The sequence below is a fragment of the Pongo pygmaeus genome, chromosome 8, assembly GCF_028885625.2.
Source record: "Pongo pygmaeus isolate AG05252 chromosome 8, NHGRI_mPonPyg2-v2.0_pri, whole genome shotgun sequence".
NCBI classification, from domain to species: domain Eukaryota; kingdom Metazoa; phylum Chordata; class Mammalia; order Primates; family Hominidae; genus Pongo; species Pongo pygmaeus.
The window spans coordinates 10,178,125-10,190,913 of NC_072381.2; the positions used below are offsets into that span (position 1 = coordinate 10,178,125).

The window sequence follows — 12,789 nt, forward strand, 5'->3', positions numbered from 1 at the left end:
TGAGACCCTGTCTCAAACAAAAAAAAAAGAAAGGAATGCTTGATCCCTGGCCCCATCCTAGAGATACAGACTCAGAGACTCTGGGTAAGGCCCAGCAATCTGAGTTTCACAAGCCCTCCTGGGGTGTCTAGTGCACAGCAAATTGAGAACTTCTGATGGGAGGAACCTCCTTCAATCTTCAGCACTCACACTGCGCATACCACAATGGTGTGAATTAAATGAGATTTATGTTTTCTCTAGGGCAAGAAAGGAACAGCAGGCATAGGTGGGAGGGAGATGAGCCACTCAGGAGCCCCTGGGACACGAGAGCTCTGAACAACAGGGCTGGGCTGAGTAAAGGTTAGAGATCATTTAGCAAGAGGCTTATGATTGCTTCATGGCTTACAGTGTTCCCTGGTATTGAAAAAATAAATTGTTTTAATGCAGCACTAAAAGACTAGCTTGTCTTTTAGTCTTTTTGTCTGAGCACCTCTTGTAATCTTCTAGACTGGTCCCTGGGCAGACGTCCTAACACTCTTATATCTAGGCATTAAGAGTTTGTTCATATAGTTTTATGAGTAGCAGATCAGTCTCCCTGGTTTCCCACCTGAACCTAACCTGGGAAAAGGAGGACTTGGCTGCAAGGAGATGGTTAGGTATTCCTGCTACTACATACATCAGATCACTTTATTATTTTAAAATGTTGTTTCTTATGATATTAGAAGGCTATTTTTCCGTGACTGTTGATCTGATTGAGGAGTATTGGTTCCACTTAGTGGGCTTCCCACTCTGTGATCAAGGCCAGAGGTAATGTACATATACTATGCCTGTTGTGAGTCAACATGGCCCATGCCAAACCATGGTAACACTCCAACAGCACTGCTGTGGCCACAGTGGCCCTCGCATCTGCTGACGTCCTGTTCCCCTGTTGGGGCTTTTAGCAGGTCTTACAGGATCTTCTCGTGCCCATCCTGTTCCCATGGATCCACAGCGTCTTATTAGCCCATCCACATGTTCCGCCAAATGCCTCTGAACTTAAAACCCCAGCTCACTTAATGGGTCACGCTTCTTTCCTTGGTGTCTGATTATTTTGTCAGTGGCACAGATTGAGTTCTGCAAATGGAATGAAGCCTCCTACAGCAGTGTTTTTTAAACCTATGCCATTTAAATTTACTTTGGGAAGAGCTGTCTGCACCTACAATATGTTCTTTCATATTTCTTGTCATATTCAGTTACTCTGGGCAAAACATGTTAATGTTTAGTTGTCCTGGGATTAGGAAAATAAAACATAATGTGGTCATCTCTTGGCTCTATGAGCCAAACTTGATGAGTATACCTGTGTATATATGTGTATGTGTTTCCTTTTGTCTTTGAATAACCAGCTAATGTTAAGGCAATTCAAGATAAAGATGTATTTTTGAGGAAGCCAAAGAGAGGAAAATTGTAGTATCTTTTGTGAGCTACATTTACCCCAAGGCATTTATCATAAAATGCATTTTGTTTCTGATTACATCACTCTGGCAGCTGGTATGAAGAAGAAACCACGTTGGGAAATTGTCAAACACAATCACAAGTTTATTTGACTTCTATCAGTTTTATCTTTTTTTTCTTCTGACCAGAAAACTCTTGGTTCAATTCCATTTGAATGTCAACAACAACAAAAAAATAGCAAAGCCTTCATGAGCAAATGTTCGAACTTCAGGGGGAAAATAATCAAAGGACCAGTTATTCCTATGTACTTGCCTAAAGATACATAATACTGTTTGATGTGCACATACAATTTAATATAACCTTTTACAAAGCTAAAATGATCAGAACAAGAAAATTCATCACTTGAAATATTTGGGAAGAGAGTTTTATATTATCCTTTCACTTGAAACTTTTCATAACCACGATATTCCTGGAAAATGTAGAAATAACACTGCTCCCATTTTGGTAGAAATAGACATTTGGAAATGTCTTCCCAGTGTCTTTCATGTTGTAATAGGAGAGAAAAGGAGACAATCAGAGCTGTTTTTCTGTTTCGCTAAAACAGCCTCCTAAATGTAATTTAAAGAAAATAAATATGACAAATCTAGGTCATAAATCATTTCTAATGATCACTCTTATTTTCACAATGAGGGAACGGAGACACAGGTGGGCAACAAGTCATAGATGACCTTGTAAGCCAGTTGCACCAAACAATATGGAATCCCAAAGGCGTCTTCTTCCTGTGCTCCAGCTACTGGCTTGTATGAGCTTTTTATTTTTGTTATGTCTTGGCTATACATTTTTAGAGCATATAATAGCATGCAACCCAGCAGGGTTTGAATGTGATTAGACCCAAGTGAAGCACCATTAAAAACCAGAGACGTATTCGAATGACATGACATTTTGAATGAGTGCCGAACCCAGTGTGTTTGGCTTTGTGTGTGTACTTGCTTCCTTGATTCTTAAACCGATTTCTTTTCAGAAGAAAATGTGCTTTTCTGAAACAGCTAATAGGATGCTTCATAGGTCACATGCTATTTTCAGTACCAGAGAAGAGCAGTGTGTGTTATGGATGAAGTGAAAAACATCATTTCTGAGTCTCCCAGCCTCTGTAAGCTCAGGTCAAGTCATTACCTTTGATTTTACTTTTCAGTTGTTATTAAATTTTCTCTTTTTTGTCTGTGTTGACTGCCTTGCAGGTTTCTCCACCAATCAACCTTGATTGGGTCACCCACAATCTCTCTTTGAACTTTAAATGTGAAATAGGCTAATCAACCCAAGCCTTCTATTGCCTGTTGGGCTAGGACCTGGTTCTGTGATTTCAACTCACATCAATCAGTTTAATGCAATAGATGTTTATGTGATACACAAAGCCCCATGCCAGCCATGTTCAGAGTATGTCTTGGTCAAAAGCCCATATATTATATATCCTCATAGTGTAAATGTAAATGAATGTATAAGCATGTTTTTGGACACATTTGCTTTCTAGTTTAACGTAATTAGTTGAGCTGAAGTGTTTAATGGTTGCACTATTATGGAAACTATTGACTAGATTATCTACAGTGTTAATTCTGACCAAGCAATATATATAAAGCTTTCTCATATTACGGCCTGGCTTCATATAATTTATTTTCTTACTGCCAAAACATGGCTTTCACATTTACTATGAAAGACTTTAGGTAAGGAATGAGAGTGATTGAGTTAATTGTTATATTTACTACGGAGTTGTTACTTCAAACACGTTGTGGTAGAGTCGAGCAAAACAGAACGTCCATATGTGAATAACAGCACTACAATCATGGCATGTTAAGATTAGAATTAGGGTCAAATGGTACCCTAATTCTAATCTTAACATGCCATGATTGTAGTGCTGTTATTCACATAGAAATACCATTTGACCCAGCCATCCCATTACTGGGTATATACCCAAGGGACTATAAATCATGCTGCTATAAAGACACATGCACACGTATGTTTATTGCAGCATTATTCACAATAGCAAAGACTTGGAACCAACCCAAATGTCCAACAATGATAGACTGTATTAAGAAAATGTGGCACATATACACCATGGAATACTATGCAGCCATAAAAAATGATGAGTTCATGTCCTTTGTAGGGACATGGATGAAATTGGAAATCATCATTCTCAGTAAACTATCGCAAGAACAAAAAACCAAACACCGCATATTCTCACTCATAGGTGGGAATTGAACAATGAGAACACATGGACACAGGAAGGGGAACATCACACTCTGGGGACTGTTGTGGGGTGGGGGGAGGGGGGAGGGACAGCAGTGGGAGATATACCTAATGCTAGATGGTGAGTTGGTAGGTGCAGCGCACCAGCATGGCACATGTATACATATGTAACTAACCTGCACATTGCGCACATGTACCCTAAAACCTAAAGTATAATAATAATTTTTTTAAAAAAAGATTAGAATTAGGGGAAGGCAGCTAGCATTTGTTGATGACCTTTTATATTCCATGTGTTTGTAGGTTGCCTCTTTTCTGAGCTCTTCTGTCCAATATTTTCATTTTAGAGACACTGATAGTGGAATAAAGTGCATTAATTCCTGCTTTTTACCCATGAGTCAGGCATGAAACTCCAGGACTCCAGATACAAGCCTAAGTGCCCAGTTCACTACTGTATTCTGCTTCATGTTATCTCTTTTGAAGAAAAGCCTAGTTGGGTTTCATATTTCAAAACTTTTTCTTGTGAAATCTCTCATCCACTTCATCTCTAATTGAAAATGCCTCGCTCTGGAAATCACGAACTTTTGTTGTTTGTTTGATTCAAAATAAATCAAAGTGACTTAATTTTGACCACTCACATGAAGACTCAAAACCTTTATAACCATCATGGAAATTACAGAAGGTAAAGGAAAATCTTTTACTTTTATGGGGCTGGCAATTACGTTTTTGCATGTGTTTAGCACATAGAATTCTTCTTGGTAAGTGTAAAATGCTGCATATGTACAGATAACTTGTCAGCTAAAAATGCTTGAGGCTCTAGTCTGCATTTCAACAGGATGTGTGTGAGCAGATGTTTATTTCAACACTTCATCTGTTGAGCCATCACTGTATATTTGGCTAAAGAGTAAAAAGATAACAGCTGAAATGGATGAAGGAGTGAACAATGAAAGACACAATGTTACTCAGATTGAGTAAGAAAACATAGGCAAAAAAGTAACAATGGGTAAAAGAAGGATGAATAGTGCCATCTTTTCATATAGGTGTTAACTCTGTGTTCCTCTTTGAAAAGTTGATTCTTTCAAAGACTTCTCTGAAAAGGTGGCATTGATCATCATCCTAAGAGGGACTAGCAGTAAAGAGGACCTAATTTTAGGATTTCAGGAATACCAGGGTACAAAAACTTCCTGGAAAGGAGACATAGAACTGACTTGCCAGAGCAAAAGAAAAATCAACATTTACTCAGCGCCTCTATCTTATTGGTTATATGATAAGTAGTGTCATACGTGGCATCTCATTTACTATCTAAAACTTTTTGGATTTTTCTTGTTTTTTTTTCCATTTTTATGCAAATAATTGAAATTCAGAAAGTTTTAACAACTTACCCAAGTTCAGAAAGCTAATGAGTGTCATACTTAGGACTGAGATCCAAGTGTGTGTATGATTCCTCATTCAGCTGCATCATGCCACTGTCACAAAACATTTTAGAGATGGTCTTATATAAGAACAAGAGGCAGGAAACTATCTTCTTAGAGCAACAAGTTAGATGGGAAGTACAGTTGCAAGGAAAGAGAGATAGCTACTGTTACAGTCCAGTGATATTATAAATATGTAACACTGAACAGGCTGACATATCAGAACGGATGCTAACCTCAAACTACTGTAGAGAGGTACCAGAGCCTGCCTGCTAGCTACAGCCCCCTAGCCACACATCAGCCCTGTTAATAGTGCCTTTTAAGTGAATTCCCTCTCTTGACAGAGAGCACACCCTAGAGGCTCAGAATCATGTGCAGTTCTCCCTTTCCAGAGCCTCTGATGATAAAATACCAGATGGCTTACATAACCAGATGTTTTCCTCATTGTCCTATTTTTCTGTTCGCCGCTACTCGGTATACTTCTTGAATTTGTATTTCTTTATTTATCTCCATAAATATTGGCATTTTCTATACTTCCAGCCTCAGCCATCTTCAGTATTTTACCCAGCCATTCCCTTTAGAGGGTACTATTGTTTCCTAAGGAAAGGTGATCCTCAACTCTTCCAAGTCTTTGAAATAGGGTCTCACTCTGCTGCCTAGGCTAGAGTGCAGAGATGCGATCGCGGCTCACTGCCACCTCCGCCTTCTGGCTTCAAGCGATTCCACTGCCTTAGCCTCCCCAGTAAATTACTCCCCTGGGATTACAGGCATGGGCCACCACGCTTGGCTAATTTTTGCATTTTTAGTAGAGACGAGGTTTTGCCATGTTGGCCAGGCTGGTCTCGAACTCCTGGCCTCAAGTGATCCTCTCACCTTGGCCTCCCAAAGTGCTGGGATTACAGGCATGAGCCACCAGGCCTGGACACTTACAAGTCTTTATTTATTAAACTAGCAGTACCCAGAACACATGCCATTGCCCCTGCTTCTCCTCCTGTATCACCAGCTGCTCAGATCCGCTTCTCACATCTCCCTGTCATCAGCAAGTTCTCTTTGGTCACCTTTCTCAAAGTATATACTGAAAGCTCTCTATCATTACTGTCAGAGCTTTGGACAATCTCTTGCTACACTAACATGGATAATTTCAGTAGCCTCCAAACAGATCTTGTTGTCTCTACTCTTGCACAGCTTAATCCATCTTCCACACGGCTACAGGAGCACTTTCTCCAAAGCACAGAAACTGCTCATCAGATACCCTTCCCACTTGCTAATATGAACCGTAACTGCCTAGAGGTGGGTTTGTTTCAGTCAGCTTTTTTCAATTCACTGGGAGAAAAATTAGCTTTAATACAAAAAGCTGTGCATAATGCTTTAGAATAGGCAAGGAAAGCAGTCTCTTTTAAAAGCATCTGTCAGATAAAATGCACCTTAGCAATGGCATAAAGAAAATATCTTGCCTGTAGAAGAAATTTATGAGGCAAGAAAAAAAAAGATGAAAGGAGGAGCCTATTGCAGAAGTAAATTAGAAATCTAGGTAAAAGAAAAATATCAGGGCAGCACCTCCTAAATTAAACTTAATTGAAAGAGATTAAGCTGAATTAAAGTTGATTAGGCCAAGCCTGGCATCATTATGAATTTTAATAATAATAATTAATAATATTCGTTGAACAACTAGTTGATATAGGGTAAGACACAGTCCCTTCCCCTGAGTTTATAATCCAAATTAGGGAGGGAGAGTGAGTTGGCTGAAAAAGTAAAAGCGAAATAGACTTCAAGGAAATGAGTTCTAATAGCACTGACTCCATTCGGAGAGTAGTTTAGTGTTGTAATGGGAATAAGTAACCTCACAGAATGTTAGATTCTTTGTAATTATTTAAGGGAGGAATAAGGTTCTGGAACTTTAGCCAATACTGTAGTTACTGGTGAGGTGAAAAAGTGTCAGTCTGGGTGGAAAAGGAAACAAAACTAAGTGAATATAGTATGAGATATGGTAAACAAGGAAGAAAACTGCATTATTACTCCATTTAATGGAAAATAAGCATTCAAAACACATGTAGTTTCTTGTAGATCTTTGCAATACCTTAATTTTCTAATCATTAATTCTATCATATAATTATACCTTGATTTTTTATTTTATTTTACTGCTGAAAAAGTCAATAGCTTATTGATTTTAGGTTTTAAAGTTAAGTTTATTAATTTATTCTTTCAATGGTTGTTATTTGGAGGCATGATTTAAAAGCAAGTTGAATTATTTTTCTTGTACCTCTTGTAAACACCTTAAAAAGTCTAATTCCAAACAATAGTTCTAAGAATATCTTGAGCAATGACAGCAACTTCAAAATGAATGAGTAGCCTTTTAGAGTGTTACATTGAAAAAACTAAGCTTACTGTGCTTTATTATACAGCCACATTTTCAAAGATAAACATAGACTTCCCAGGGACAGTTTTTCCATTGCTAGTATCTGCCTCCTTCTCTTCAAAGATGCACATTACAACTAGCAAGGGTGAGCGCCTGCATAGCTTGGTCTCCTTCCTCTCTCAGATGTGTCGTAGAGAAGATAGACCTTTCCTTCTGCCATCTCTGCTAATTGATGATGTTTGAGCTCTTCCTTGGGGAAGACGTCAGCAGTTCATTCACTGCAGTTGCCAATCACTGAATCAGGTAATGTTCCCCTCTTATAACGGGACGCTTTCAATAAATCAGATATGATGATAGGCATGACTTTGGAGGTATAAAGTGACCAACATCATGGTTCCATAGCAGGTACGCTTTCCTCTCTTCCCAAGAATAAAAGTGTGCTGTGCTACTCTCTGGAGATTCCCTGAAAGACTCAGAAAAAAATGGACAGGTTTAATCTAGTATAAAAAAGCATGTACCCATTTCCAACAAATATATCACAACTTCTCAGAGTTGGGAAATACTGTACATATCAGAAATGTGGTGCACCAATCAAAATTATATAAAATCAGTGATGTAAATCATAAACTCATGACTCTTCTTTCCCCAATGGTATAACAATTATAAAATATTTTTAGATTAAAAACAAGTATCAAAAGATAATGTAGGAGAATATCTAGGGGACCTCAGATTTGGAAATGACTTTTTAGATGCAATAGCAAAAGCATGCTTCATGAAAGAGAAAATGAAGTTGGACTTTATTGAAATTAAAAACATCTGTTTCTGAAAGACACTGTTAAGAGAAAGAAAAGATAAGCCACAGGCTGGGAGAGAAACACAATCCTTGAATAACATGTATCTGATAAAGGACTTTGTTTCCAAAATCTACAACCAGCTCTTATAACTGAGCAATAGGAAAACAACCCAATTAGACATGGGCAAAAAATCTAAACAGACAACTCACCAAGGAAGATAGACAAATGTTAAATACACATATGAAAAGGTGCTCAACACTGTACATTCGTTAGAGATTGCAAATTAAAACCACAATGAGATACCACTACACTTATTAGAATGGCAAAAAAATCAAAACACTGACAACATCAAATGTGGGTGAGGATGTGGAGCCACAGGAACTGTCATTCACAGCTAGTGGGAAAGCCAAATAGTGAAGCCACTGTCAAAAACAATCTGACAGCTGCTTACAAAGCTAAACATAGTTTTACTATACAACCCAGCAATTGTGCTTTTAGGTATTTACCTAAATGGATTGAAAATGTTATGTCCATAGAAATGCCTACACATAAATGTTTATAGCAGCTTTATTCATAATCGCCAAAATTTGAAGGCAATCAAGATATCCTTCAATAGGTGAATAGGTGAATGGATAAACAAACTCTGGTACATCCATACAATGGAATATTATTCAGAGATAAGAAGAAATGATCTATGAAACCACAAAAAAATACGGAGGAAACTTAATTGCGTGTTACTAAGTTTAAGAAGCCAATGTGGAAAGGCTAAATGCTGTATGATTCCAGGCATATAACATTCCAGAAAAGACAAAGCTGTACAGATAGCAAAAAGATAGGTGTTTGCCAGGGTTATGGGGGAGAAGAGGGAAATGCCTGGGGCACAGGCTATTTTTAGGGCAATGAAACTGTTCTGTACGATGCTGTAATGGTGGATACAGGATATTTTGCATTTGGCAAAACCCACGAAATTGTACTACTACACAAAGAATAAACCCCAATGCCAACATGGACTTTAGTTAATAATAATATGTTGATATAGTTTCCTCAGTTGTAACAAATATATCACACTAATGCAAGGTGGGAATAATAGGGAAAACTGAGGGTATGGAGGAGATGGGGTCTATGGAAATTCTTTGTACTTTACCCTCGATATTTCTGTAAGCCTTAAACTATCCTAAAAATTAAAATCCATTAAAAACAAATAGAAAATACACTATCAGCTCCAACACATGGAAAACTCTAGTATTACCATGTCCAATATTTCTGAGAATTCCAAAGCCATCTAAATATCTGGGGTCCTCCTGCACAATAAGTGGATGCAGGGTAGTGACATGTTTCCTAACACACATTTCTGTAATTTAGTTTGGCGAAGAGGTTGTCTTTGTTTTGCTTTTTTTGTTTTTTCAAGAAACAAGGTGTAACTTGATCTTTTGAATGGGTTCTTTTCAATGTTCTTACCTACTGACTGTTAAAGTATTCAAGGCAAATGATGTTGCCATATTAATACAATTTATTTTGTTTAAAGCAGTTTGCCTTAAGCTGCTAATGCAGACTCAGTGCTCTGAGCAATTGATGGTTGAATGAGCAATAGAACACCTAAGATTCTCATAAAATCCAGCTTCCAACACTGTGACAATGAGCCAGATTAAGAGAAAACTTCAGTTGGCTTTCTGTTGTCTCTCTTACAGACTGGCTTTCCAGGCATTCTAACTGAATTACAATAGACAAAAATTAGTTGACAAAGTCAGCAACGTAGGCCATGTAAACCTCATGATTCCTTACAGTGAAATAAACAGTGAGGTAAGTACAGATAAACTTTAACATTTCAGTGAGTTAATAAACGAAAAGTCCTTTATTCATGTGAGAGTATAGTCATTGGTATGTGTTGAGAGAATGGATCCACACAGTCATTCAAGGACCCAGGCTGATGAAGGTTTTGACATTTTCAATGGGTGGTTTCTATAGCAACTCTATGTGTTGTTATCCATCCAAAGGATGATGAAAGAGAGAGAGAAAAAAAAAAAAATAGCACATGGAAAGTTTCTTGGTCCAGATGTATATCACTTCTGTCTATATCCCATTGGCCAGAATTATTTGTTCACATGAACACACATAAGTACATGGGAGGGTGGGAAATATGGAGATTAAGGAAGTAGATGTGTTAAATATATATGATATATACATTATACATATTTATTCCAAGTACACACATCTCATTCATTCTATTCCAGAATTAATAGCTTGTGATGAGAAGACAGGAATGGAATAGAATTGAGGGTGAAATAAATAAAATTTAATTAATTAAACAAGAGTAAATCTTTGCATGACAGCATGTCATGTGTTAAGGGATCTGATTAACACAACTCTTTGTAGCTGACATAAAACAACAATTTTTTTAAAAAAAGGAAAGCAAGTTAGTAAACCCACTAAAAATGGACAGATTTCTTTCTCAACTTGTTGAGGAGAGACATCATAGGATTCTTTCTATTATTTTAAGTTCCATCAAGTTTTTTCTCTCCCCGGAGAGCTAATTTCTTACTGCACTCTTGAGTCATGACAGATAATTAGGAAATCTGGTCAGGCTTTTGTGGTGCCATATTTCTGCAAGTTTTATATTGTTATAAAATAGCTTCAGGGGAGACACACATACCAAAAAGAAAGGATAATAAGGGTGAGAGTACATTAGCCTAAAGTATAATTTTATTGTTTTCCATCTGTTGTAATTATGAAAATAAACTCATTGGTACTCTGATCAGCAGGATAAGTCATCAGAAAGATGCTTGTGTCTAGCAACATATCTTGTTACATGTTATAAATAAGAACATCTTATCTGTATGGCTTTTTTCCCCCTTAGGAGCAGAGCCATTGCAGTCTTCCCACTAGAAGAGTCATTTTTTTCCCCCTCAAACCAACATAGCTCAAGGGAATAGTATTTGTTTCGACCAAATCATTACTGCATATGGGATTTAGATTTGCATTTGCACATATTTCCAAGGTGACTGAAAAAGCATTATTTTAAGAAAATAACAATTTAAAAATCATAGTTGGAAGGGTATGTTTCCTCTCCATGTATTGAGTAAGAATAATATGTGTGCTATTGAGTGTGTAGGAGTACTCAGTGAGCATTCATCAACTAAGTTTCACAGTGACAAACCAACTGAGTCAAGAAAAATAGGCTCGATTCTTCCTCTCTCACTCTCTTACTGCCTAAACTATGGAAAGCTTACTCTAAAGCATGCGCTGATTATTTTTAAATAGTAACGGTGATTTCATTACCTTAAAGAGGACATGTGATTAACTGCCTTAACTCACTTCTTGTTTTCTCTAACTTAAGGAAGTGACGTAACTGGCATTGATGATGGAAAAAATCAAAATGAAGATTTTTTTCCTACAGCATCAATTTTATATTTTCCTAAAAAATACTGTGAAAGGTCAATGGCTACTTATCCATAACTATTGTTTTATATAATGTATTTTTCATTACTGGTAGGAGAAGGAAATCATAGAAACAAAAGAAAGTAAATTTTTAGATTTTAATAGGGACCAGTGATTCTCTCAATTCTTAAATATCTCTAGTCATCAGCCAGATTTGAGAACCACTGCTCATGGTAACTCATTAATTTTAGAAATACAGGCCAGAGAGTGAAGTCATACAACTAGGGACTGGCAGAGTGAGGACACGGTGAGAAAGTGGGCTTTTTTGGTTTTTGTTACCTGCCTCCATGACACCACACACACACACACACACACACACACACAATTATAAGAAGAAATGTGAGCACAGGATCTTGCTGCTATCACTCATGATAAATGCTAGTTGACATACAGGAACAAAGAGTGATAGGTTTTCTTCACCTTAACATGATGTGAAGGCCCTGCAAAGTAGTGAAAAATCTTTCCTAAGTTAAGGGGCACTGAATGGACTCAACCACTAGCAAAAGGACATCCTAGCAGAGTACTGAGAATTTTCTTTTTAGATGCCCCAGTCCATCCATGAAGAAGGCTGCTTCAGTATTTTGAGTTTCAGCATTTCTCAGTTTGGGGTTTTTGAGCAAGGGGTGCTATTACAATTTTCTAAAGATGCTGACCTGAGTTAGATTTCCAGGGGATTGATGATACACTGAGTGGAAGAACCATCAAGAGTCCAATTGATGGCCCCAGGGAGCTGCAAAGAAGGTGCTTCTCATAGATTTGTTGATTTCAATTTCTTTGAAAGGAATGTGGTCCACTGGACAACTTCTTACTGTTCCTCCTGTGCTCCTGTCCCCAGATCTCCAGAACTCATAGTTTAGTTTTATAATTTTTTTTGTTGTTGTTTTTTGAGATGGAGTTTCACTCTTGTTGCCCAGGCTGGAGTGCAATGGCACGATCTCGGCTCACTGCAACCTCCACCTCCTGGGTTCAAGCGATTCTCCTGCCTCAGCCTCCCAAGTAGCTGGGATTACAGGCATGCACCACCATGCCCAGCTAATTTTTGTTTGTATTTTTAGTAGAGACGGGGTTTCTCCATGTTGTTCAGGCTGGTCTTGAACTCCCGATTTCAGGTGATCCACCTGCCTTAGCCTCCCAAAGTGCTGGG

General features: G+C 37.8%; 1 long non-coding RNA gene across 1 annotated transcript; it reads left to right on the plus strand.

Annotated features, from left to right (window-relative positions):
• Window positions 1–6,971: 6,971 nt before the first annotated feature.
• On the plus strand, window positions 6,972–11,751 carry LOC129045136 (uncharacterized). Its single transcript, XR_008504892.1, has 4 exons — window positions 6,972–7,047; window positions 7,540–7,719; window positions 9,899–10,010; window positions 11,545–11,751. It is a non-coding gene; the product is annotated as an uncharacterized LOC129045136 (long non-coding RNA).
• The last annotated feature ends 1,038 nt before the right edge of the window (window positions 11,752–12,789 follow it).